At 50.5% G+C, this 22,907-nt stretch overlaps 39 non-coding genes across 39 annotated transcripts; all 39 read left to right on the top strand.

Moving 5' to 3' along the window:
- The first annotated feature begins 252 nt into the window (after positions 1-252).
- Positions 253-326, top strand: trnat-agu. Its single transcript has one exon. It is a non-coding gene; the product is annotated as a tRNA-Thr (tRNA).
- A 397-nt stretch (positions 327-723) lies between these two features.
- Positions 724-813, top strand: trnar-ucu. Its single transcript is given in 2 exon segments — positions 724-760; positions 778-813. It is a non-coding gene; the product is annotated as a tRNA-Arg (tRNA).
- Positions 814-1,140: 327 nt separating this feature from the next.
- trnat-ugu lies at positions 1,141-1,214 on the top strand. The gene has a single exon. It is a non-coding gene; the product is annotated as a tRNA-Thr (tRNA).
- Positions 1,215-1,563: 349 nt separating this feature from the next.
- On the top strand, positions 1,564-1,637 carry trnat-cgu. The gene has a single exon. It is a non-coding gene; the product is annotated as a tRNA-Thr (tRNA).
- Positions 1,638-2,643: 1,006 nt separating this feature from the next.
- On the top strand, positions 2,644-2,717 carry trnat-agu. Its single transcript has one exon. It is a non-coding gene; the product is annotated as a tRNA-Thr (tRNA).
- A 396-nt stretch (positions 2,718-3,113) lies between these two features.
- trnar-ucu lies at positions 3,114-3,203 on the top strand. The gene is given in 2 exon segments: positions 3,114-3,150; positions 3,168-3,203. It is a non-coding gene; the product is annotated as a tRNA-Arg (tRNA).
- Positions 3,204-3,532: 329 nt separating this feature from the next.
- trnat-ugu lies at positions 3,533-3,606 on the top strand. Its single transcript has one exon. It is a non-coding gene; the product is annotated as a tRNA-Thr (tRNA).
- Positions 3,607-3,956: 350 nt separating this feature from the next.
- trnat-cgu lies at positions 3,957-4,030 on the top strand. The gene has a single exon. It is a non-coding gene; the product is annotated as a tRNA-Thr (tRNA).
- Positions 4,031-5,045: 1,015 nt separating this feature from the next.
- trnat-agu lies at positions 5,046-5,119 on the top strand. Its single transcript has one exon. It is a non-coding gene; the product is annotated as a tRNA-Thr (tRNA).
- Positions 5,120-5,516: 397 nt separating this feature from the next.
- On the top strand, positions 5,517-5,606 carry trnar-ucu. Its single transcript is given in 2 exon segments — positions 5,517-5,553; positions 5,571-5,606. It is a non-coding gene; the product is annotated as a tRNA-Arg (tRNA).
- A 327-nt stretch (positions 5,607-5,933) lies between these two features.
- trnat-ugu lies at positions 5,934-6,007 on the top strand. The gene has a single exon. It is a non-coding gene; the product is annotated as a tRNA-Thr (tRNA).
- A 356-nt stretch (positions 6,008-6,363) lies between these two features.
- On the top strand, positions 6,364-6,437 carry trnat-cgu. The gene has a single exon. It is a non-coding gene; the product is annotated as a tRNA-Thr (tRNA).
- Positions 6,438-7,452: 1,015 nt separating this feature from the next.
- Positions 7,453-7,527, top strand: trnat-agu. The gene has a single exon. It is a non-coding gene; the product is annotated as a tRNA-Thr (tRNA).
- A 397-nt stretch (positions 7,528-7,924) lies between these two features.
- Positions 7,925-8,014, top strand: trnar-ucu. Its single transcript is given in 2 exon segments — positions 7,925-7,961; positions 7,979-8,014. It is a non-coding gene; the product is annotated as a tRNA-Arg (tRNA).
- Positions 8,015-8,350: 336 nt separating this feature from the next.
- On the top strand, positions 8,351-8,424 carry trnat-ugu. Its single transcript has one exon. It is a non-coding gene; the product is annotated as a tRNA-Thr (tRNA).
- A 333-nt stretch (positions 8,425-8,757) lies between these two features.
- On the top strand, positions 8,758-8,831 carry trnat-cgu. The gene has a single exon. It is a non-coding gene; the product is annotated as a tRNA-Thr (tRNA).
- Positions 8,832-9,853: 1,022 nt separating this feature from the next.
- Positions 9,854-9,927, top strand: trnat-agu. Its single transcript has one exon. It is a non-coding gene; the product is annotated as a tRNA-Thr (tRNA).
- Positions 9,928-10,326: 399 nt separating this feature from the next.
- On the top strand, positions 10,327-10,416 carry trnar-ucu. The gene is given in 2 exon segments: positions 10,327-10,363; positions 10,381-10,416. It is a non-coding gene; the product is annotated as a tRNA-Arg (tRNA).
- Positions 10,417-10,745: 329 nt separating this feature from the next.
- On the top strand, positions 10,746-10,819 carry trnat-ugu. Its single transcript has one exon. It is a non-coding gene; the product is annotated as a tRNA-Thr (tRNA).
- A 350-nt stretch (positions 10,820-11,169) lies between these two features.
- trnat-cgu lies at positions 11,170-11,243 on the top strand. The gene has a single exon. It is a non-coding gene; the product is annotated as a tRNA-Thr (tRNA).
- Positions 11,244-12,260: 1,017 nt separating this feature from the next.
- Positions 12,261-12,334, top strand: trnat-ugu. Its single transcript has one exon. It is a non-coding gene; the product is annotated as a tRNA-Thr (tRNA).
- Positions 12,335-12,732: 398 nt separating this feature from the next.
- trnar-ucu lies at positions 12,733-12,822 on the top strand. Its single transcript is given in 2 exon segments — positions 12,733-12,769; positions 12,787-12,822. It is a non-coding gene; the product is annotated as a tRNA-Arg (tRNA).
- A 331-nt stretch (positions 12,823-13,153) lies between these two features.
- Positions 13,154-13,227, top strand: trnat-ugu. Its single transcript has one exon. It is a non-coding gene; the product is annotated as a tRNA-Thr (tRNA).
- Positions 13,228-13,584: 357 nt separating this feature from the next.
- trnat-cgu lies at positions 13,585-13,658 on the top strand. The gene has a single exon. It is a non-coding gene; the product is annotated as a tRNA-Thr (tRNA).
- A 1,020-nt stretch (positions 13,659-14,678) lies between these two features.
- On the top strand, positions 14,679-14,752 carry trnat-agu. The gene has a single exon. It is a non-coding gene; the product is annotated as a tRNA-Thr (tRNA).
- Positions 14,753-15,150: 398 nt separating this feature from the next.
- trnar-ucu lies at positions 15,151-15,240 on the top strand. The gene is given in 2 exon segments: positions 15,151-15,187; positions 15,205-15,240. It is a non-coding gene; the product is annotated as a tRNA-Arg (tRNA).
- A 346-nt stretch (positions 15,241-15,586) lies between these two features.
- On the top strand, positions 15,587-15,660 carry trnat-ugu. The gene has a single exon. It is a non-coding gene; the product is annotated as a tRNA-Thr (tRNA).
- Positions 15,661-16,010: 350 nt separating this feature from the next.
- Positions 16,011-16,084, top strand: trnat-cgu. Its single transcript has one exon. It is a non-coding gene; the product is annotated as a tRNA-Thr (tRNA).
- A 1,020-nt stretch (positions 16,085-17,104) lies between these two features.
- trnat-agu lies at positions 17,105-17,178 on the top strand. Its single transcript has one exon. It is a non-coding gene; the product is annotated as a tRNA-Thr (tRNA).
- Positions 17,179-17,577: 399 nt separating this feature from the next.
- On the top strand, positions 17,578-17,667 carry trnar-ucu. Its single transcript is given in 2 exon segments — positions 17,578-17,614; positions 17,632-17,667. It is a non-coding gene; the product is annotated as a tRNA-Arg (tRNA).
- Positions 17,668-17,994: 327 nt separating this feature from the next.
- Positions 17,995-18,066, top strand: trnat-ugu. The gene has a single exon. It is a non-coding gene; the product is annotated as a tRNA-Thr (tRNA).
- A 358-nt stretch (positions 18,067-18,424) lies between these two features.
- Positions 18,425-18,498, top strand: trnat-cgu. The gene has a single exon. It is a non-coding gene; the product is annotated as a tRNA-Thr (tRNA).
- Positions 18,499-19,515: 1,017 nt separating this feature from the next.
- trnat-agu lies at positions 19,516-19,589 on the top strand. Its single transcript has one exon. It is a non-coding gene; the product is annotated as a tRNA-Thr (tRNA).
- Positions 19,590-19,986: 397 nt separating this feature from the next.
- On the top strand, positions 19,987-20,077 carry trnar-ucu. The gene is given in 2 exon segments: positions 19,987-20,024; positions 20,042-20,077. It is a non-coding gene; the product is annotated as a tRNA-Arg (tRNA).
- A 328-nt stretch (positions 20,078-20,405) lies between these two features.
- On the top strand, positions 20,406-20,481 carry trnat-ugu. Its single transcript has one exon. It is a non-coding gene; the product is annotated as a tRNA-Thr (tRNA).
- A 355-nt stretch (positions 20,482-20,836) lies between these two features.
- trnat-cgu lies at positions 20,837-20,910 on the top strand. Its single transcript has one exon. It is a non-coding gene; the product is annotated as a tRNA-Thr (tRNA).
- Positions 20,911-21,924: 1,014 nt separating this feature from the next.
- trnat-agu lies at positions 21,925-21,998 on the top strand. The gene has a single exon. It is a non-coding gene; the product is annotated as a tRNA-Thr (tRNA).
- Positions 21,999-22,395: 397 nt separating this feature from the next.
- Positions 22,396-22,485, top strand: trnar-ucu. The gene is given in 2 exon segments: positions 22,396-22,432; positions 22,450-22,485. It is a non-coding gene; the product is annotated as a tRNA-Arg (tRNA).
- Positions 22,486-22,812: 327 nt separating this feature from the next.
- Positions 22,813-22,886, top strand: trnat-ugu. Its single transcript has one exon. It is a non-coding gene; the product is annotated as a tRNA-Thr (tRNA).
- Positions 22,887-22,907: the final 21 nt, after the last annotated feature.

Here is a 22,907-nt window from a genome sequence, read left to right as displayed (position 1 = left end):
ACAGGCTCTTTGGTGCAATGGATAGCGCATTGGACTTCTATATTGCCAAATGAGGCCATTCAAAGGTTGTGGGTCTCTCCAGAATTGCTTCTTTTGGCATTCTGTTAAGGGAGCTCGGCCAACAAACACAGAGGCTAGCCGGCCACCCCGACTCAGTTGTCAAAAAAAATATTTTAGGCTGTGAAGTGCCTGGCCGTTGGCCTCTTCTCTGGATCCTCCAAATCACCGTCCTAGAAACAGCTTTTCCAGGTTGGCGCCGTGGCTTAGTTGGTTAAAGCGCCTGTCTAGTAAACAGGAGATCCTGGGTTCGAATCCCAGCGGTGCCTTTGCTGGTGGTAAGGCACCACCTGTATTTTGTGGTCTTGCTTTCCACAAACAGGGGGGTGCAGAGGAGCAAGGCAGCATGTGATTTCATTTGCGAACTATCCCTCAGCTGATACCAAAGAATGCTGGCCCAGGGCAGTGCAGTAGGGTGCCGTGGCTTAGCTGGTCTTAGCGCTTGTCTTGTAAACAAGAGATCTTGGGTTAAAATCCCAGCAGTGCCTTTTAACTGGTGACTTTGCTTTGTGGGTTCTTTCTTGGAAAGGAGGCCCTGATAGTGCCTCTGCTTTTCAAACTGCATTCCATCTGTGCAGAGACTTAAGGACCTTGTCCTTCCTACTCCCCGAACATGCAACCTCAATGCGACGGACTCGCACAAGCCAGAAAGGCAATACTCTGTGTGGCTCTGTGGCGCAATGGATAGCGCATTGGACTTCTAGACTGACACATGAGGCCATTCAAAGGTTGTGGGTTCGAGTCCCACCAGAGTCGTGACTTTTGGCATTCTGCTAAAGGCACTTGGCCAACAAACACAGAGTCTAGCTGGCCACCCCGACTCAGTTGTCTAAATAAACTCTTTTAAGCTGTGCAGTGCCTGGCTCTTGGCCTTTTCTCTGGATGTTTTGATCCTCTAAGTCACCCTCCCAGAGGCAGCATACGCAGGTTGTTGCAGTGGCATAGTTGGTTAAAGCGTCTGTCTAGTAGACAGGAGATACTGGGTCCGATCCCAGCAGCGCCTTTTGTGGTGATCAAGCACCACCTTGTGTTGTGTGGTTCTGCTTTCAGCAAACAGAATGCTGGCCTGGTCAAACGTGGCAGGGCGCCGTGGCTTAGCTGGTCAAAGCGCTTGTCTTGTAAACAAGAGATCCTGGGTTCGAATCCCAGCGGTGCCTCTAAAATCTGAACCTTCTCTGTGGGTTCTTTCTTGGAACAGAGGCCCTGATAGTGCCTCTGTTTTTGTACTGCATTCCAATTTTGCAGAGACCCAAGGACCTTGTCCTTCCTACTCCCCGAACACGCAAACTCAGTGCGACAGACTGGCAAAATCCAGGATGGCGCTACTATTTGTGTATTTTTGCCATTCTGCTAATGACGCTTGGCTTGAAAACACACAGGCTAGCTGGCCACCCTGACTCCGTTGTCAAAAAAAATCTTTTAAGCTGTGCAGTGCCTGTATGTTGGCGTTTTCTGTGGGTGCTTTGATCCTCTAAGTCGTCCTCCCAGAGACCACACACGTAGGTTGGCGCCGTGGCTTAGTTGGTTAAAGCGTCTGTCTCGTAAACAGGAGATCCTGGGTGCGAATCCCAGCGATGCCTTTGTCGTCCGTCATGTCCCTCAACCGTGTGCTTTTCTAAGATCGGACAGCAAACAGGGATAGTGCAGAGGTCAAGCATGCAGGCTGGCGTCCGTGGACTAGTTTGTTTAAAAAAAAAAGTGAAAGTGACGTGACATACAGCCAAGTATGGTGACCCATACTCAGAATTGGTGCTCTGCATTTAACTCATCCAAAGTGCACACGCAGCAGTGAACACGAACACACACGTGGAGCATTGGGCAGCCATTTATGATGCGTTGCACGGGGAGCAGTTGGGGGTCGGTGCCTTGCTCAAGGGCACCTTAGTCGTGGTATTGCCGGCCCGAGACTCGATCCCACAACCTTAGGGTTAGGAGTCAAACTCTCTAACCATTAGGCCACGACTTCAACAGGGAGATCATGGGTGAGAATCCCAGCATTTCCTTTGTTTGTCCGCTCGTGTGTCTTTGCGCAGCGGTCCTTGTGGAGCGTGTGCTTTTGAAAACAACCCCTCAGCAGCTTTTGAAGGATAGCACACCATGCAAACGTGCCACTGCTGTGAGGCACCTTGGCTTAAAGTGCCTGTCTTGTAAACAAGAGATCCTGTTTTTGAAACCCTGTGGTGTCTCTCTGCCGGTGTTTGCGCTCTGTCGGCTCGTCATTGGACAGGAGACCCTGACAATGCTGTTGCTCTTTTGAACCGGGCGCGTCAATTGCATAGAGACCTGAGGACCCGTCTTTCCCGTGCACAGAGCGTCTGATCATTTAGCATGCTGACAGGCTCTTTGGTGCAATGGATAGCGCATTGGACTTCTATATTGCCAAATGAGGCCATTCAAAGGTTGTGGGTCTCTCCAGAATTGCTTCTTTTGGCATTCTGTTAAGGGAGCTCGGCCAACAAACACAGAGGCTAGCCGGCCACCCCGACTCAGTTGTCAAAAAAAATATTTTAGGCTGTGAAGTGCCTGGCCGTTGGCCTCTTCTCTGGATCCTCCAAATCACCGTCCTAGAAACAGCTTTTCCAGGTTGGCGCCGTGGCTTAGTTGGTTAAAGCGCCTGTCTAGTAAACAGGAGATCCTGGGTTCGAATCCCAGCGGTGCCTTTGCTGGTGGTAAGGCACCACCTTGTATTTTGTGGTCTTGCTTTCCACAAACAGGGGGTGCAGAGGAGCAAGGCAGCATGTGATTTCATTTGCGAACTATCCCTCAGCTGATACCAAAGAATGCTGGCCCAGGGCAGTGCAGTAGGGTGCCGTGGCTTAGCTGGTCTTAGCGCTTGTCTTGTAAACAAGAGATCTTGGGTTAAAATCCCAGCAGTGCCTTTTAACTGGTGACTTTGCTTTGTGGGTTCTTTCTTGGAAAAGAGGCCCTGATAGTGCCTCTGCTTTTCAAACTGCATTCCATCTGTGCAAGACTTAAGGACCTTGTCCTTCCTACTCCCCGAACATGCAACCTCAATGCGACGGACTCGCACAAGCCAGAAAGGCACTACTCTGTGTGGCTCTGTGGCGCAATGGATAGCGCATTGGACTTCTAGAGTGACACATGAGGCCATTCAAAGGTTGTGGGTTCGAGTCCCACCAGAGTCCGGACTTTTGGCATTCTGCTAAAGGAACTCGGCCAACAAACACAGAGTCTAGCTGGCCACCCCGACTCAGTTGTCTAAATAAACTCTTTTAAGCTGTGCAGTGCCTGGCTCTTGGCCTTTTCTCTGGATGTTTTGATCCTCTAAGTCGCCCTCCCAGAGGCAGCATACGCAGGTTGTTGCAGTGGCATAGTTGGTTACAGCGTCTGTCTAGTAGACAGGAGATACTGGGTCCGATCCCAGCAGCGCCTTTTGTGGTGATCAAGCACCACCTTGTGTTGTGTGGTTTTCTGCTTTCAGCAAACAGAATGCTGGCCTGGTCCAACGCGGCTGGGCGCCGTGGCTTAGCTGGTCAAAGCGCTTGTCTTGTAAACAAGAGATCCTGGGTTCGAATCCCAGCGGTGCCTCTAAAATCTGAACCTTCTCTGTGGGTTCTTTCTTGGAACAGAGGCCCTGATAGTGCCTCTGTTTTTGAACTGCATTCCAATTTTGCAGAGACCCAAGGACCTTGTCCTTCCTACTCCCCGAACACGCAAACTCAGTGCGACAGACTGGCAAAATCCAGGATGGCGCTACTCTTTGTGTTTTTTGCCATTCTGCTAATGACGCTTGGCTTGAAAACACACAGGCTAGCTGGCCACCCTGACTCAGTTGTCAAAAAAACCTATTTTAAAGCTGTGCAGTGCCTGTATGTTGGCGTTTTCTGTGGGTGCTTTGATCCTCTAAGTCGTCCTCCCAGAGACCACACACGTAGGTTGGCGCCGTGGCTTAGTTGGTTAAAGCGTCTGTCTCGTAAACAGGAGATCCTGGGTTCGAATCCCAGCGGTGCCTTTGTCGTCCGTCATGTCCCTCAACCGTGTGCTTTTCTAAGATCGGACAGCAAACAGGGATAGTGAGGAGTGCAGAGGTCAAGCATGCAGGCTGGCGTCCGTGGACTAGTTTGTTTAAAAAAAAAAGTGAAAGTGACGTGACATACAGCCAAGTATGGTGACCCCTACTCAGAATTGGTGCTCTGCATTTAACTCATCCAAAGTGCACACGCAGCAGTGAACACGAACACACACGTGGAGCATTGGGCAGCCATTTATGATGCGTTGCACGGGGAGCAGTTGGGGGTCGGTGCCTTGCTCAAGGGCACCTTAGTCGTGGTATTGCCGGCCCGAGACGCGATACCACAACCTTAGGGTTAGGAGTCAAACTCTCTAACCATTAGGCCACAACTTCAACAGGAGATCATGGGTGAGAATCCCAGCATTTCCTTTGTTTGTCCGCTCGTGTGTCTTTGCGCAGCCGTCATTGTGGAGCGTGTGCTTTTGAAAAAAAACAACCCCTCAGCAGCTTTTGAAGGATAGCACACCATGCAAACGTGCCACTGCTGTGAGGCACCTTGGCTTAAAGTGCCTGTCTTGTAAACAAGAGATCCTGTTTTTGAAACCCTGTGGTGTCTCTCTGCCGGTGTTTGCGCTCTGTCGGCTCGTCATTGGACAGGAGACCCTGACAATGCTGTTGCTCTTTTGAACCGGGCGCGTCAATTGCATAGAGACCTGAGGACCCATATTTCCCGTGCACAGAGCGTCTGATCATTTAGCATGCTGACAGGCTCTTTGGTGCAATGGATAGCGCATTGGACTACTATATTGCCAAATGAGGCCATTCAAAGGTTGTGGGTCTCTCCAGAATTGCTTCTTTTGGCATTCTGTTAAGGGAGCTCGGCCAACAAACACAGAGGCTAGCCGGCCACCCCGACTCAGTTGTCAAAAAAAATATTTTAGGCTGTGAAGTGCCTGGCCGTTGGCCTCTTCCCTGGATCCTCCAAATCACCATCCTAGAAAAGCTTTTCCAGGTTGGCGCCGTGGCTTAGTTGGTTAAAGCGCCTGTCTAGTAAACAGGAGATCCTGGGTTCGAATCCCAGCGGTGCCTTTGCTGGTGGTAAGGCACCACCTTGTATTTTGTGGTCTTGCTTTCCACAAACAGGGGGTGCAGAGGAGCAAGGCAGCATGTGATTTCATTTGCGAACTATCCCTCAGCTGATACCAAAGAATGCTGGCCCAGGGCAGTGCAGTAGGGTGCCGTGGCTTAGCTGGTCTTAGCGCTTGTCTTGTAAACAAGAGATCTTGGGTTAAAATCCCAGCAGTGCCTTTTAACTGGTGACTTTGCTTTGTGGGTTCTTTCTTGGAAAGGAGGCCCTGATAGTGCCTCTGCTTTTCAAACTGCATTCCATCTGTGCAGAGACTTAAGGACCTTGTCCTTCCTACTCCCCGAACATGCAACCTCAATGCGACGGACTCGCACAAGCCAGAAAGGCACTACTCTGTGTGGCTCTGTGGCGCAATGGATAGCGCATTGGACTTCTAGAGTGACACATGAGGCCATTCAAAGGTTGTGGGTTCGAGTCCCACCAGAGTCGTGACTTTTGGCATTCTGCTAAAGGCACTTGGCCAACAAACACAGAGTCTAGCTGGCCACCCCGACTCAGTTGTCTAAATAAACTCTTTTAAGCTGTGCAGTGCCTGGCTCTTGGCCTTTTCTCTGGATGTTTTGATCCTCTAAGTCGCCCTCCCAGAAGCAGCATACGCAGGTTGTTGCAGTGGCATAGTTGGTTAAAGCGTCTGTCTAGTAGACAGGAGATACTGGGTCCGATCCCAGCAGCGCCTTTTGTGGTGATCAAGCACCACCTTGTGTTGTGTGGTTCTGCTTGCAGCAAACAGAATGCTGGCCTGGTCCAACGCGGCTGGGCGCCGTGGCTTAGCTGGTCAAAGCGCTTGTCTTGTAAACAAGAGATCCTGGGTTCGAATCCCAGCGGTGCCTCTAAAAATCTGAACCTTCTCTGTGGGTTCTTTCTTGGAACAGAGGCCCTGATAGTGCCTCTGTTTTTGTACTGCATTCCAATTTTGCAGAGACCCAAGGACCTTGTCCTTCCTACTCCCCGAACACGCAAACTCAGTGCGACAGACTGGCAAAATCCAGGATGGCGCTACTCTTTGTGTTTTTTTTTTGCATTCTGCTAATGACGCTTGGCTTGAAAAACACACAGGCTAGCTGGCCACCCTGACTCAGTTGTCAAAAAAAAAACTATTTTAAGCTGTGCAGTGCCTGTATGTTGGCGTTTTCTGTGGGTGCTTTGATCCTCTAAGTCGTCCTCCCAGAGACCACACACGTAGGTTGGCGCCGTGGCTTAGTTGGTTAAAGCGTCTGTCTCGTAAACAGGAGATCCTGGGTTCGAATCCCAGCGGTGCCTTTGTCGTCCGTCATGTCCCTCAACCGTGTGCTTTTCTAAGATCGGACAGCAAACAGGGATAGTGAGGAGTGCAGAGGTCAAGCATGCAGGCTGGCGTCCGTGGACTAGTTTGTTTAAAAAAAAAAAAGTGAAAGTGACGTGACATACAGCCAAGTATGGTGACCCCTACTCAGAATTGGTGCTCTGCATTTAACTCATCCAAAGTGCACACACAGCAGTGAACATGAACACACACGTGGAGCATTGGGCAGCCATTTATGATGCGTTGCACGGGGAGCAGTTGGGGGTCGGTGCCTTGCTCAAGGGCACCTTAGTCGTGGTATTGCCGGCCCGAGACTCGATCCCACAACCTTAGGGTTAGGAGTCAAACTCTCTAACCATTAGGCCACGACTTCAACAGGAGATCATGGGTGAGAATCCCAGCATTTCCTTTGTTTGTCCGCTCGTGTGTCTTTGCGCAGCGGTCCTTGTGGAGCGTGTGCTTTTGAAAACAACCCCTCAGCAGCTTTTGAAGGATAGCACACCATGCAAACGTGCCACTGCTGTGAGGCACCTTGGCTTAAAGTGCCTGTCTTGTAAACAAGAGATCCTGTTTTTGAAACCCTGTGGTGTCTCTCTGCCGGTGTTTTGCGCTCTGTCGGCTCGTCATTGGACAGGAGACCCTGACAATGCTGTTGCTCTTTTGAACCGGGCGCGTCAATTGCATAGAGACCCGAGGACCCGTCTTTCCCGTGCACAGAGCGTCTGATCATTTAGCATGCTGACAGGCTCTTTGGTGCAATGGATAGCGCATTGGACTTCTATATTGCCAAATGAGGCCATTCAAAGGTTGTGGGTCTCTCCAGAATTGCTTCTTTTGGCATTCTGTTAAGGGAGCTCGGCCAACAAACACAGAGGCTAGCCGGCCACCCCGACTCAGTTGTCAAAAAAAATATTTTAGGCTGTGAAGTGCCTGGCCGTTGGCCTCTTCTCTGGATCCTCCAAATCACCGTCCTAGAAACAGCTTTTCCAGGTTGGCGCCGTGGCTTAGTTGGTTAAAGCGCCTGTCTAGTAAACAGGAGATCCTGGGTTCGCAATCCCAGCGGTGCCTTTGCTGGTGGTAAGGCACCACCTTGTATTTTGTGGTCTTGCTTTCCACAAACAGGGGGTGCAGAGGAGCAAGGCAGCATGTGATTTCATTTGCGAACTATCCCTCAGCTGATACCAAAGAATGCTGGCCCAGGGCAGTGCAGTAGGGTGCCGTGGCTTAGCTGGTCTTAGCGCTTGTCTTGTAAACAAGAGATCTTGGGTTAAAATCCCAGCAGTGCCTTTTAACTGGTGACTTTGCTTTGTGGGTTCTTTCTTGGAAAGGAGGCCCTGATAGTGCCTCTGCTTTTCAAACTGCATTCCATCTGTGCAGAGACTTAAGGACCTTGTCCTTCCTACTCCCCGAACATGCAACCTCAATGCGACGGACTCGCACAAGCCAGAAAGGCACTACTCTGTGTGGCTCTGTGGCGCAATGGATAGCGCATTGGACTTCTAGACTGACACATGAGGCCATTCAAAGGTTGTGGGTTCGAGTCCCACCAGAGTCGTGACTTTTGGCATTCTACTAAAGGCACTTGGCCAACAAACACAGAGTCTAGCTGGCCACCCCGACTCAGTTGTCTAAATAAACTCTTTTAAGCTGTGCAGTGCCTGGCTCTTGGCCTTTTCTCTGGATGTTTTGATCCTCTAAGTCGCCCTCCCAGAGGCAGCATACGCAGGTTGTTGCAGTGGCATAGTTGGTTAAAGCGTCTGTCGTCTGTCTAGTAGACAGGAGATACTGCGTCCGATCCCAGCAGCGCCTTTCGTGGTGATCAAGCACCACCCTTGTGTTATGTGGTTCTGCTTCTCAGCAAACAGAATGCTGGCCTGGTCCAACGCGGCTGGGCGCCGTGGCTTAGCTGGTCAAAGCGCTTGTCTTGTAAACAAGAGATCCTGGGTTCGAATCCCAGCTATGCCTCTAAAATCTGAACCTTCTCTGTGGGTCCTGATAGTGCCTCTGTTTTTGAACTGCATTCCAATTTTGCAGAGACCCAAGGACCTTGTCCTTCCTACTCCCCGAACACGCAAACTCAGTGCGACAGACTGGCAAAATCCAGGATGGCGCTACTCTTTGTGTTTTTTTTGCCATTCTGCTAATGACGCTTGGCTTGAAAACACACAGGCTAGCTGGCCACCCTGACTCAGTTGTCAAAAAAAAAATTTTTTAAGCTGTGCAGTGCCTGTATGTTGGCGTTTTCTGTGGGTGCTTTGATCCTCTAAGTCGTCCTCCCAGAGACCACACACGTAGGTTGGCGCCGTGGCTTAGTTGGTTAAAGCGTCTGTCTCGTAAACAGGAGATCCTGGGTTCGAATCCCAGCGGTGCCTTTGTCGTCCGTCATGTCCCCTCAACCGTGTGCTTTTCTAAGATCGGACAGCAAACAGGGATAGTGAGGAGTGCAGAGGTCAAGCATGCAGGCTGGCGTCCGTGGACTAGTTTGTTTAAAAAAAAAAAGTGAAAGTGACGTGACATACAGCCAGCCAAGTATGGTGACCCCTACTCAGAATTGGTGCTCTGCATTTAACTCATCCAAAGTGCACACACAGCAGTGAACACGAACACACACGTGGAAGCATTGGGCAGCCATTTATGATGCGTTGCACGGGGAGCAGTTGGGGGTCAGTGCCTTGCTCAAGGGCACCTTAGTCGTGGTATTGCCTGCCCGAGACTCGATCCCACCACCTTAGGGTTAGGAGTCAAACTCTCTAACCATTAGGCCACGACTTCAACAGGAGATCATGGGTGAGAATCCCAGCATTTCCTTTGTTTGTCCGCTCGTGTGTCTTTGCGCAGCGGTCCTTGTGGAGCGTGTGCTTTTGAAAACAACCCCTCAGCAGCTTTTGAAGGATAGCACACCATGCAAACGTGCCACTGCTGTGAGGCACCTTGGCTTAAAGTGCCTGTCTTGTAAACAAGAGATCCTGTTTTTGAAACCCTGTGGTGTCTCTCTGCCGGTGTTTGCGCTCTGTCGGCTCGTCATTGGACAAGGAGACCCTGACAATGCTGTTGCTCTTTTGAACCGGGCGCGTCAATTGCATAGAGACCTGAGGACCCGTCTTTCCCGTGCACAGAGCGTCTGATCATTTAGCATGCTGACAGGCTCTTTGGTGCAATGGATAGCGCATTGGACTTCTATATTGACACATGAGGCCATTCAAAGGTTGTGGGTCTCACCAGAATTGCTTCTTTTGGCATTCTGTTAAGGGAGCTCGGCCAACAAACACAGAGGCTAGCTGGCCACCCCGACTCAGTTGTCTAAATAAACTCTTTTAAGCTGTGCAGTGCCTGGCCGTTGGCCTGCTTCTCTGGATCCTCCAAATCACCGTCCTAGAAACAGCTTTTCCAGGTTGGCGCCGTGGCTTAGATGGTTGAAGCGCCTGTCTAGTAAACAGGAGATCCTGGGTTCGAATCCCAGCGGTGCCTTTGCTGGTGGTAAGGCACCACCTTGTATTTTTTGTGGTCTTGCTTTCCACAAACAGGGGGTGCAGAGGAGCAAGGCAGCATGTGATTTCATTTGCGAACTATCCCTCAGCTGATACCAAAGAATGCTGGCCCAGGGCAGTGCAGTAGGGTGCCGTGGCTTAGCTGGTCTTAGCGCTTGTCTTGTAAACAAGAGATCTTGGGTTAAAATCCCAGCAGTGCCTTTTAACTGGTGACTTTGCTTTGTGGGTTCTTTCTTGGAAAGGAGGCCCTGATAGTGCCTATGCTTTTCAAACTGCATTCCATCTTTGCAGAGACTTAAGGACCTTGTCCTTCCTACTCCCCGAACATGCAACCTCAATGCGACGGACTCGCACAAGCCAGAAAGGCAATACTCTGTGTGGCTCTGTGGCGCAATGGATAGCGCATTGGACTTCTAGACTGACACATGAGGCCATTCAAAGGTTGTGGGTTCGAGTCCCACCAGAGTCGTGACTTTTGGCATTCTACTAAAGGCACTTGGACAACAAACACAGAGTATAGCTGGCCACCCCCCGACTCAGTTGTCTAAATAAACTCTTTTAAGCTGTGCAGTGCCTGGCTCTTGGCCTTTTCTCTGGATGTTTTGATCCTCTAAGTCGCCCTCCCAGAGGCAGCATACGCAGGTTGTTGCAGTGGCATAGTTGGTTAAAGCGTCTGTCTAGTAGACAGGAGATACTGGGTCCGATCCCAGCAGCGCCTTTTGTGGTGATCAAGCACCACCTTGTGTTGTGTGGTTCTACTTTCAGCAAACAGAATGCTGGCCTGGTCCTACGCGGCTGGGCGCCGTGGCTTAGCTGGTCAAAGCGCTTGTCTTGTAAACAAGAGATCCTGGGTTCGAATCCCAGCGGTGCCTCTAAAATCTGAACCTTCTCTGTGGGTTCTTTCTTGGAACAGAGGCCCTGATAGTGCCTCTGTTTTTGAACTGCATTCCAATTTTGCAGAGACCCAAGGACCTTGTCCTTCCTACTCCCCGAACACGCAAACTCAGTGCGACAGACTGGCAAAATCCAGGATGGCGCTACTCACACAGTGTTTTTTGCCATTCTGCTAATGACGCTTGGCTTGAAAACACACAGGCTAGCTGGCCACCCTGACTCAGTTGTCAAAAAAACTATTTTAAGCTGTGCAGTGCCTGTATGTTGGCGTTTTCTGTGGGTGCTTTGATCCTCTAAGTCGTCCTCCCAGAGACCACACACGTAGGTTGGCGCCGTGGCTTAGTTGGTTAAAGCGTCTGTCTCGTAAACAGGAGATCCTGGGTTCGAATCCCAGCGGTGCCTTTGTCGTCCATCATGTCCCTCAACCGTGTGCTTTTCTAAGATCGGACAGCAAACAGGGATAGTGAGGAGTGCAGAGGTCAAGCATGCAGGCTGGGGTCCGTGGACTAGTTTGTTTAAAAAAAAAGAAAGTGAAAGTGACGTGACATACAGCCAAGTATGGTGACCCATAATCAGAATTCGTGCTCTGCATTTAACTCATACAAAGTGCACACACAGCAGTGAACACGAACACACACGTGGAGCATTGGGCAGCCATTTATGATGCGTTGCACGGGGAGCAGTTGGGGGTCGGTGCCTTGCTCAAGGGCACCTTAGTCGTGGTATTGCCGGCCCGAGACTCGATCCCACAACCTTAGGGTTAGGAGTCAAACTCTCTATCCATTAGGCCACGACTCCAACAGGAGACCATGGGTGAGAATCCCAGCATTTCCTTTGTTTGTCCGCTCGTGTGTCTTTGCGCAGCGGTCCTTGTGGAGCGTGTGCTTTTGAAAACAACCCCTCAGCAGCTTTTGAAGGATAGCACACCATGCAAACGTGCCACTGCTGTGAGGCACCTTGGCTTAAAGTGCCTGTCTTGTAAACAAGAGATCCTGTTTTTGAAACCCTGTGGTGTCTCTCTGCCGGTGTTTGCGCTCTGTCGGCTCGTCATTGGACAGGAGACCCTGACAATGCTGTTGCTCTTTTGAACCGGGCGCGTCAATTGCATAGAGACCTGAGGACCCATATTTCCCGTGCACAGAGCGTCTGATCATTTAGCATGCTGACAGGCTCTTTGGTGCAATGGATAGCGCATTGGACTTCTATATTGCCAAATGAGGCCATTCAAAGGTTGTGGGTCTCTCCAGAATTGCTTCTTTTGGCATTCTGTTAAGGGAGCTCGGCCAACAAACACAGAGGCTAGCCGGCCACCCCGACTCAGTTGTCAAAATTTTGACATTTTAGGCTGTGAAGTGCCTGGCCGTTGGCCTCTTCTCTGGATCCTCCAAATCACCGTCCTAGAAACAGCTTTTCCAGGTTGGCGCCGTGGCTTAGTTGGTTAAAGCGCCTGTCTAGTAAACAGGAGATCCTGAGTTCGAATCCCAGCGGTGCCTTTGCTGGTGGTAAGGCACCACCTTGTATTTTGTGGTCTTGCTTTCCACAAACAGGGGGTGCAGAGGAGCAGGGCAGCATGTGATTTCATTTGCGAACTATCCCTCAGCTGATACCAAAGAATGCTGGCCCAGGGCAGTGCAGTAGGGTGCCGTGGCTTAGCTGGGTCTTAGCGCTTGTCTTGTAAACAAGAGATCTTGGGTTAAAATCCCAGCAGTGCCTTTTAACTGGTGACTTTGCTTTGTGGGTTCTTTCTTGGAAAGGAGGCCCTGATAGTGCCTATGCTTTTCAAACTGCATTCCATCTGTGCAGAGACTTAAGGACCTTGTCCTTCCTACTCCCCGAACATGCAACCTCAATGCGACGGACTCGCACAAGCCAGAAAGGCAATACTCTGTGTGGCTCTGTGGCGCAATGGATAGCGCATTGGACTTCTAGACTGACACATGAGGCCATTCAAAGGTTGTGGGTTCGAGTCCCACCAGAGTCGTGACTTTTGGCATTCTGCTAAAGGCACTTGGCCAACAAACACAGAGTCTAGCTGGCCACCCCGACTCAGTTGTCTAAATAAACTCTTTTAAGCTGTGCAGTGCCTGGCTCTTGGCCTTTTCTCTGGATGTTTTGATCCTCTAAGTCGCCCTCCCCCCCAGAGGCAGCATACGCAGGTTGTTGCAGTGGCATAGTTGGTTAAAGCGTCTGTCTAGTAGACAGGAGATACTGGGTCCGATCCCAGCAGCGCCTTTCGTGGTGATCAAGCACCACCTTGTGTTGTGTGGTTCTGCTTTCAGCAAACAGAATGCTGGCCTGGTCCAACGTGGCAGGGCGCCGTGGCTTAGCTGGTCAAAGCGCTTGTCTTGTAAACAAGAGATCCTGGGTTCGAATCCCAGCGGTGCCTCTAAAATCTGAACCTTCTCTGTGGGTTCTTTCTTGGAACAGAGGCCCTGATAGTGCCTCTGTTTTTGAACTGCATTCCAATTTTGCAGAGACCCAAGGACCTTGTCCTTCCTACTCCCCGAAAACGCAAACTCAGTGCGACAGACTGGCAAAATCCAGGATGGCGCTACTCTTTGTGGTTTTTTTTGCCATTCTGCTAATGACGCTTGGCTTGAAAACACACAGGCTAGCTGGCCACCCTGACTCAGTTGTCAAAAAAAAACTATTTTAAGCTGTGCAGTGCCTGTATGTTGGCGTTTTCTGTGGGTGCTTTGATCCTCTAAGTCGTCCTCCCAGAGACCACACTAGCACGTAGGTTGGCGCCGTGGCTAAGTTGGTTAAAGCGTCTGTCTCGTAAACAGGAGATCCTGGGTTCGAATCCCAGCGGTGCCTTTGTCGTCCGTCATGTCCCTCAACCGTGTGCTTTTCTAAGATCGGACAGCAAACAGGGATAGTGAGGAGTGCAGAGGTCAAGCATGCAGGCTGGCGTCCGTGGACTAGATTGTTTAAAAAAAAAAAAAAAAAGTGAAAGTGACGTGACATACAGCCAAGTATGGTGACCCATACTCAGAATTGGTGCTCTGCATTTAACTAATCCAAAGTGCACACACAGCAGTGAACACGAACACACCCGTGGAGCATTGGGCAGCCATTTATGATGCGTTGCACGGGGAGCAGTTGGGGGTCGGTGCCTTGCTCAAGGGCACCTTAGTCGTGGTATTGCCGGCCCGAGACTCGATCCCATAACCTTAGGTTTAGGAGTCAAACTCTCTAACCATTAGGCCACGACTTCAACAGGAGATCATGGGTGAGAATCCCAGCATTTCCTTTGTTTATCCGCTCGTGTGTCTTTGCGCAGCGGTCCTTGTGGAGCGTGTGCTTTTGAAAACAACCCCTCAGCAGCTTTTGAAGGATAGCACACCATGCAAACGTGCCACTGCTGTGAGGCACCTTGGCTTAAAGTGCCTGTCTTGTAAACAAGAGATCCTGTTTTTGAAACCCTGTGGTGTCTCTCTGCCGGTGTTTGCGCTCTGTCGGCTCGTCATTGGACAGGAGACCCTGACAATGCTGTTGCTCTTTTTGAACCGGGCGCGTCAATTGCATAGAGACCTGAGGACCCGTCTTTCCCGTGCACAGAGCGTCTGATCATTTAGCATGCTGACAGGCTCTTTGGTGCAATGGATAGCGCATTGGACTTCTATATTGCCAAATGAGGCCATTCAAAGGTTGTGGGTCTCTCCAGAATTGCTTCTTTTGGCATTCTGTTAAGGGAGCTCGGCCAACAAACACAGAGGCTAGCCGGCCACCCCGACTCAGTTGTCAAAAAAAATATTTTAGGCTGTGAAGTACCTGGCCGTTGGCCTCTTCTCTGGATCCTCCAAATCACCGTCCTAGAAACAGCTTTTCCAGGTTGGAGCCGTGGCTTAGTTGGTTAAAGCGCCTGTCTAGTAAACAGGAGATCCTGGGTTCGAATCCCAGCGGTGCCTTTGCTGGTGGTAAGGCACCACCTTGTATTTTGTGGTCTTGCTTTCCACAAACAGGGGGTGCAGAGGAGCAAGGCAGCATGTGATTTCATTTGCGAACTATCCCTCAGCTGATACCAAAGAATGCTGGCCCAGGGCAGTGCAGTAGGGTGCCGTGGCTTAGCTGGTCTTAGCGCTTGTCTTGTAAACAAGAGATCTTGGGTTAAAATCCCAGCAGTGCCTTTTAACTGGTGACTTTGCTTTGTGGGTTCTTTCTTTGGAAAGGAGGCCCTGATAGTGCCTCTGCTTTTCAAACTGCATTCCATCTGTGCAGAGACTTAAGGACCTTGTCCTTCCTACTCCCCGAACATGCAACCTCAATGCGACGGACTCGCACAAGCCAGAAAGGCAATACTCTGTGTTGCTCTGTGGCGCAATGGATAGCGCATTGGACCTCTAGACTGACACATGAGGCCATTCAAAGGTTGTGGGTTCGAGTCCCACCAGAGTCGTGACTTTTGGCATTCTGCTAAAGGCACTTGGCCAACAAACACAGAGTCTAGCTGGCCACCCCGACTCAGTTGTCTAAATAAACTCTTTTAAGCTGTGCAGTGCCTGGCTCTTGGCCTTTTCTCTGGATGTTTTGATCCTCTAAGTCGCCCTCCCAGAAGCAGCATACGCAGGTTGTTGCAGTGGCATAGTTGGTTAAAGCGTCTGTCTAGTAGACAGGAGATACTGGGTCCGATCCCAGCAGCGCCTTTTGTGGTGATCAAGCACCACCTTGTGTTGTGTGGTTCTGCTTTCAGCAAACAGAATTGGTCCAGCAAAACAGAATGCTGGCCTGGTCCAACGCGGCTGGGCGCCGTGGCTTAGCTGGTCAAAGCGCTTGTCTTGTAAACAAGAGATCCTGGGTTCGAATCCCAGCGGTGCCTCTAAAATCTGAACCTTCTCTGTGGGTTCTTTCTTGGAACAGAGGCCCTGATAGTGCCTCTGTTTTTGAACTGCATTCCAATTTTGCAGAGACCCAAGGACCTTGTCCTTCCTACTCCCCGAACACGCAAACTCAGTGCGACAGACTGGCAAAATCCAGGATGGCGCTACTCTTTGTGTTTTTTGCCATTCTGCTAATGACGCTTGGCTTGAAAACACACAGGCTAGCTGGCCACCCTGACTCAGTTGTCAAAAAAACAATATTTTAAGCTGTGCAGTGCCTGTATGTTGGCGTTTTCTGTGGGTGCTTTGATCCTCTAAGTCGTCCTCCCAGAGACCACACACGTAGGTTGGCGCCGTGGCTTAGTTGGTTAAAGCGTCTGTCTCGTAAACAGGAGATCCTGGGTTCGAATCCCAGCGGTGCCTTTGTCGTCCTTCATGTCCCTCAACCATGTGCTTTTCTAAGATCGGACAGCAAACAGGGATAGTGAGGAGTGCAGAGGTCAAGCATGCAGGCTGGCGTCCGTGGACTAGTTTGTTTAAAAAAAAAAAAAAAAAGTGACGTGACATACAGCCAAGTATGGTGACCCCTACTCAGAATTGGTGCTCTGCATTTAAACTCTCATACAAAGTGCACACACAGCAGTGAACACGAACACACACGTGGAGCATTGGGCAGCCATTTATGATGCGTTGCACGGGGAGCAGTTGGGGGTCGGTGCCTCGCTCAAGGGCACCTTAGTCGTGGTATTGCCGGCCCGAGACTCGATCACCACAACCTTAGGGTTAGGAGTCAAACTCTCTAACCATTAGGCCACGACTTCAACAGGAGATCATGGGTGAGAATCCCAGCATTTCCTTTGTTTGTCCGCTCGTGTGTGTCTTTGCGCAGCGGTCCTTGTGGAGCGTGTGCTTTTGAAAACAACCCCTCTGCAGCTTTTGAAGGATAGCACACCATGCAAACGTGCCACTGCTGTGAGGCACCTTGGCTTAAAGTGCCTGTCTTGTAAACAAGAGATCCTGTTTTTGAAACCCTGTGGTGTCTCTCTGCCGGTGTTTGCGCTCTGTCGGCTCGTCATTGGACAGGAGACCCTGACAATGCTGTTGCTCTTTTGAACCGGGCGCGTCAATTGCATAGAGACCTGAGGACCCGTCTTTCCCGTGCACAGAGCGTCTGATCATTTAGCATGCTGACAGGCTCTTTGGTGCAATGGATAGCGCATTGGACTTCTATATTGCCAAATGAGGCCATTCAAAGGTTGTGGGTCTCTCCAGAATTGCTTCTTTAGGCATTCTGTTAAGGGAGCTCGGCCAACAAACACAGAGGCTAGCCGGCCACCCCGACTCAGTTGTCAAAAAAAAATATTTTAGGCTGTGAAGTGCCTGGCCGTTGGCCTCTTCTCTGGATCCTCCAAATCACCGTCCTAGAAACAGCTTTTCCAGGTTGGCGCCGTGGCTTAGTTGGTTAAAGCGCCTGTCTAGTAAACAGGAGATCCTGGGTTCGAATCCCAGCGGTACCTTTGCTGGTGGTAAGGCACCACCTTGTATTTTGTGGTCTTGCTTTCCACAAACAGGGGGTGCAGAGGAGCAAGGCAGCATGTGATTTCATTTGCGAACTATCCCTCAGCTGATACCAAAGAATGCTGGCCCAGGGCAGTGCAGTAGGGTGCCGTGGCTTAGCTGGTCTTAGCGCTTGTCTTGTAAACAAGAGATCTTGGGTTAAAATCCCAGCAGTGCCTTTTAACTGGTGACTTTGCTTTGTGGGTTCTTTCTTGGAAAGGAGGCCCTGATAGTGCCTCTGCTTTTCAAACTGCATTCCATCTGTGCAGAGACTTAAGGAGACCTTGTCCTTCCTACTCCCCGAACATGCAACCTCAATGCGACGGACTCGCACAAGCCAGAAAGGCACTACTCTGTGTGGCTCTGTGGCGCAATGGATAGCGCATTGGACTTCTAGACTGACACATGAGGCCATTCAAAGGTTGTGGGTTCGATTCCCACCAGAGTCGTGACTTTTGGCATTCTACTAAAGGCACTTGGCCAACAAACACAGAGTCTAGCTGGCCACCCCGACTCAGTTGTCTAAATAAACTCTTTTAAGCTGTGCAGTGCCTGGCTCTTGGCCTTTTCTCTGGATGTTTTGATCCTCTAAGTCGCCCTCCCAGAGGCAGCATACGCAGGTTGTTGCAGTGGCATAGTTGGTTAAAACATCTGTCTAGTAGACAGGAGATACTGCGTCCGATCCCAGCAGCGCCTTTTGTGGTGATCAAGCACCACCTTGTGTTGTGTGGTTCTGCTTTCAGCAAACAGAATGCTGGCCTGGACCAACACGGCTGGGCGCCGGCTTAGCTGGTCAAAGCGCTTGTCTTGTAAACAAGAGATCCTGGGTTCGAATCCCAGCGGTGCCTCTAAAATCTGAACCTTCTCTGTGGGTTCTTTCTTGGAACAGAGGCCCTGATAGTGCCTCTGTTTTTGAACTGCATTCCAATTTTGCAGAGACCCAAGGACCTTGTCCTTCCTACTCCCCGAACACGCAAACTCAGTGCGACAGACTGGCAAAATCCAGGATGGCGCTACTCTTTGTGTTTTTTGTTTTTTTGCATTCTGCTAATGACGCTTGGCTTGAAAACACACAGGCTAGCTGGACACCCTGACTCAGTTGTCAAAAAAAAAACTATTTTAAGCTGTGCAGTGCCTGTATGTTGGCATTTTCTGTGGGTGCTTTGATCCTCTAAGTCGTCCTCCCAGAAACCACACGCGTAGGTTGGCGCCGTGGCTAAGTTGGTTAAAGCGTCTGTCTCGTAAACAGGAGATCCTGGGTTCGAATCCCAGCGATGCCTTTGTCGTCCGTCATGTCCCTCAACCGTGTGCTGTTCTAAGATCGGACAGCAAACAGGGATAGTGAGGAGTGCAGAGGTCAAGCATGCAGGCTGGCGTCCGTGGACTAGTTTGTTTAAAAAAAAAAAAGTGAAAGTGACGTGACATACAGCCAAGTATGGTGACCCCTACTCAGAATTGGTGCTCTGCTTTTAACTAATCCAAAGTGCACACACAGCAGTGAACACGAACACACACGTGGAGCATTGGGCAGCCATTTATGATGCGTTGCACGGGGAGCAGTTGGGGGTCGGTGCCTTGCTCAAGGGCACCTTAGTCGTGGTATTGCCAGCCCGAGACTCGATCCCACAACCTTAGGGTTAGGAGTCAAACTCTCTAACCATTAGGCCACGACTTCAACAGGAGATCATGGGTGAGAATCCCAGCATTTCCTTTGTTTGTCCGCTCGTGTGTCTTTGCGCAGCGGTCCTTGTGGAGCGTGTGCTTTTGAAAACAACCCCTCAGCAGCAGCTTTTGAAGGATAGCACACCATGCAAACGTGCCACTGCTGTGAGGCACCTTGGCTTAAAGTGCCTGTCTTGTAAACAAGAGATCCTGTTTTTGAAACCCTGTGGTGTCTCTCTGCCGGTGTTTGCGCTCTGTCGGCTCGTCATTGGACAGGAGACCCTGACAATGCTGTTGCTCTTTTGAAACGGGCGCGTCAATTGCATAGAGACCTGAGGACCCGTCTTTCCCGTGCACAGAGCGTCTGATCATTTAGCATGCTGACAGGCTCTTTGGTGCAATGGATAGCACATTGGACTTCTATATTGCCAAATGAGGCCATTCAAAGGTTGTGGGTCTCTCCAGAATTGCTTCTTTTGGCATTCTGTTAAGGGAGCTCGGCCAACAAACACAGAGGCTAGCCGGCCACCCCGACTCAGTTGTCAAAAAAAATATTTTAGGCTGTGAAGTGCCTGGCCGTTGGCCTCTTCTCTGGATCCTCCAAATCACCGTCCTAGAAACAGCTTTTCCAGGTTGGCGCCGTGGCTTAGTTGGTTAAAGCGCCTGTCTAGTAAACAGGAGATCCTGGGTTCGAATCCCAGCGGTGCCTTTGCTGGTGGTAAGGCACCACCTTGTATTTTGTGGTCTTGCTTTCCACAAACAGGGGGTGCAGAGGAGCAAGGCAGCATGTGATTTCATTTGCGAACTATCCCTCAGCTGATACCAAAGAATGCTGGCCCAGGGCAGTGCAGTAGGGTGCCGTGGCTTAGCTGGTCTTAGCGCTTGTCTTGTAAACAAGAGATCTTGGGTTAAAATCCCAGCAGTGCCTTTTAACTGGTGACTTTGCTTTGTGGGTTCTTTCTTGGAAAGGAGGCCCTGATAGTGCCTCTGCTTTTCAAACTGCATTCCATCTGTGCAGAGACTTAAGGACCTTGTCCTTCCTACTCCCCGAACATGCAACCTCAATGCGACGGACTCGCACAAGCCAGAAAGGCAATACTCTGTGTGGCTCTGTGGCGCAAATGGATAGCGCATTGGACTTCTAGACTGACACATGAGGCCATTCAAAGGTTGTGGGTTCGAGTCCCACCAGAGTCGTGACTTTTGGCATTCTGCTAAAGGCACTTGGCCAACAAACACAGAGTCTAGCTGGCCACCCCGACTCAGTTGTCTAAATAAACTCTTTTAAGCTGTGCAGTGCCTGGCTCTTGGCCTTTTCTCTGGATGTTTTGATCCTCTAAGTCGCCCTCCCAGAGGCAGCATACGCAGGTTGTTGCAGTGGCATAGTTGGTTAAAGCGTCTGTCTAGTAGACAGGAGATACTGGGTCTGATCCCAGCAGCGCCTTTTGTGGTGATCAAGCACCACCTTGTGGTTGTGTGGTTCTGCTTTCAGCAAACAGAATGCTGGCCTGGTCCAACGTGGCTGGGCGCCGTGGCTTAGCTGGTCAAAGCGCTCGTCTTGTAAAAACAAGAGATCCTGGGTTCGAATCCCAGCGGTGCCTCTAAAATCTGAACCTTCTCTGTGGGTTCTTTCTTGGAACAGAGGCCCTGATAGTGCCTCTGTTTTTGTACTGCATTCCAATTTTGCAGAGACCCAAGGACCTTGTCCTTCCTACTCCCCGAACACGCAAACTCAGTGCGACAGACTGGCAAAATCCAGGATGGCGCTACTCTTTGTGTTTTTTGCTTTGCCATTCTGCTAATGACGCTTGGCTTGAAAACACACAGGCTAGCTGGCCACCCTGACTCAGTTGTCAAAAAAAAACTATTTTAAGCTGTGCAGTGCCTGTATGTTGGCGTTTTCTGTGGGTGCTTTGATCCTCTAAGTCGTCCTCCCAGAGACCACACACGTAGGTTGGCGCCGTGGCTTAGTTGGTTAAAGCGTCTGTCTCGTAAACAGGAGATCCTGGGTTCGAATCCCAGCGGTGCCTTTGTCGTCCGTCATGTCCCTCAACCGTGTGCTTTTCTAAGATCGGACAGCAAACAGGGATAGTGAGGAGTGCAGAGGTCAAGCATGCAGGCTGGCGTCCGTGGACTAGTTTGTTTAAAAAAAAAAGTGAAAGTGACGTGACGTACAGCCAAGTATGGTGACCCATACTCAGAATTGGTGCTCTGCATTTAACTCATACAAAGTGCACACACAGCAGTGAACACGAACACACACGTGGAGCATTGGGCAGCCATTTATGATGCGTTGCACGGGGAGCAGTTGGGGGTCGGTGCCTTGCTCAAGGGCACCTTAGTCGTGGTATTGCCGGCCCGAGACTCGATCCCACCACCTTAGGGTTAGGAGTCAAACTCTCTAACCATTAGGCCACGACTTCAACAGGAGATCATGGGTGAGAATCCCAGCATTTCCTTTGTTTATCCGCTCGTGTGTCTTTGCGCAGCCGTCCTTGTGGAGCGTGTGCTTTTGAAAACAACCCCTCAGCAGCTCTTGAAGGATAGCACACCATGCAAACGTGCCACTGCTGTGAGGCACCTTGGCTTAAAGTGCCTGTCTTGTAAACAAGAGATCCTGTTTTTGAAACCCTGTGGTGTCTCTCTGCCGGTGTTTGCGCTCTGTCGGCTCGTCATTGGACAGGAGACCCTGACAATGCTGTTGCTCTTTTGAACCGGGCGCGTCAATTGCATAGAGACCTGAGGACCCGTCTTTCCCGTGCACAGAGCGTCTGATCGTTTAGCATGCTGACAGGCTCTTTGGTGCAATGGATAGCGCATTGGACTTCTATATTGCCAAATGAGGCCATTCAAAGATTGTGGGTCTCTCCAGAATTGCTTCTTTTGGCATTCTGTTAAGGGAGCTCGGCCAACAAACACAGAGGCTAGCCGGCCACCCCGACTCAGTTGTCAAAAAAAAAATATTTTAGGCTGTGAAGTGCCTGGCCGTTGGCCTCTTCTCTGGATCCTCCAAATCACCGTCCTAGAAACAGCTTTTCCAGGTTGGCGCCGTGGCTTAGTTGGTTAAAGCGCCTGTCTAGTAAACAGGAGATCCTGGGTTCGAATCCCAGCGGTGCCTTTGCTGGTGGTAAGGCACCACCTTGTATTTTTTGGTCTTGCTTTCCACAAACAGGGGGTGCAGAGGAGCAAGGCAGCATGTGATTTCATTTGTGAACTATCCCTCAGCTGATACCAAAGAATGCTGGCCCAGGGCAGTGCAGTAGGGTGCCGTGGCTTAGCTGGTCTTAGCGCTTGTCTTGTAAACAAGAGATCTTGGGTTAAAATCCCAGCAGTGCCTTTTAACTGGTGACTTTGCTTTGTGGGTTCTTTATTGGAAAGGAGGCCCTGATAGTGCCTCTGCTTTTCAAACTGCATTCCATCTGTGCAGAGACTTAAGGACCTTGTCCTTCCTACTCCCCGAACATGCAACCTCAATGCGACGGACTCGCACAAGCCAGAAAGGCAATACTCTGTGTGGCTCTGTGTCGCAATGGATAGCGCATTGGACTTCTAGACTGACACATGAGGCCATTCAAAGGTTGTGGGTTCGAGTCCCACCAGAGTCGTGACTTTTGGCATTCTGCTAAAGGCACTTGGCCAACAAACACAGAGTCTAGCTGGCCACCCCGACTCAGTTGTCTAAATAAACTCTTTTAAGCTGTGCAGTGCCTGGCTCTTGGCCTTTTCTCTGGATGTTTTGATCCTCTAAGTCGCCCTCCCAGAGGCAGCATACGCAGGTTGTTGCAGTGGCATAGTTGGTTAAAACGTCTGTCTAGTAGACAGGAGATACTGCGTCCGATCCCAGCAGCGCCTTTCGTGGTGATCAAGCACCACCTTGTGTTGTGTGGTTCTGCTTTCAGCAAACAGAATGCTGGCCTGGTCCAACGTGGCTGGGCGCCGTGGCTTAGCTGGTCAAAGCGCTTGTCTTGTAAACAAGAGATCCTGGGTTCGAATCCCAGCGGTGCCTCTAAAATCTGAACCTTCTCTG

The sequence above is a fragment of the Cyprinus carpio genome, unplaced genomic scaffold (assembly GCF_018340385.1).
Source record: "Cyprinus carpio isolate SPL01 unplaced genomic scaffold, ASM1834038v1 S000000734, whole genome shotgun sequence".
Lineage (NCBI taxonomy): Eukaryota > Metazoa > Chordata > Actinopteri > Cypriniformes > Cyprinidae > Cyprinus > Cyprinus carpio.
This window is presented reverse-complemented; position numbering and strand designations above follow the sequence as displayed.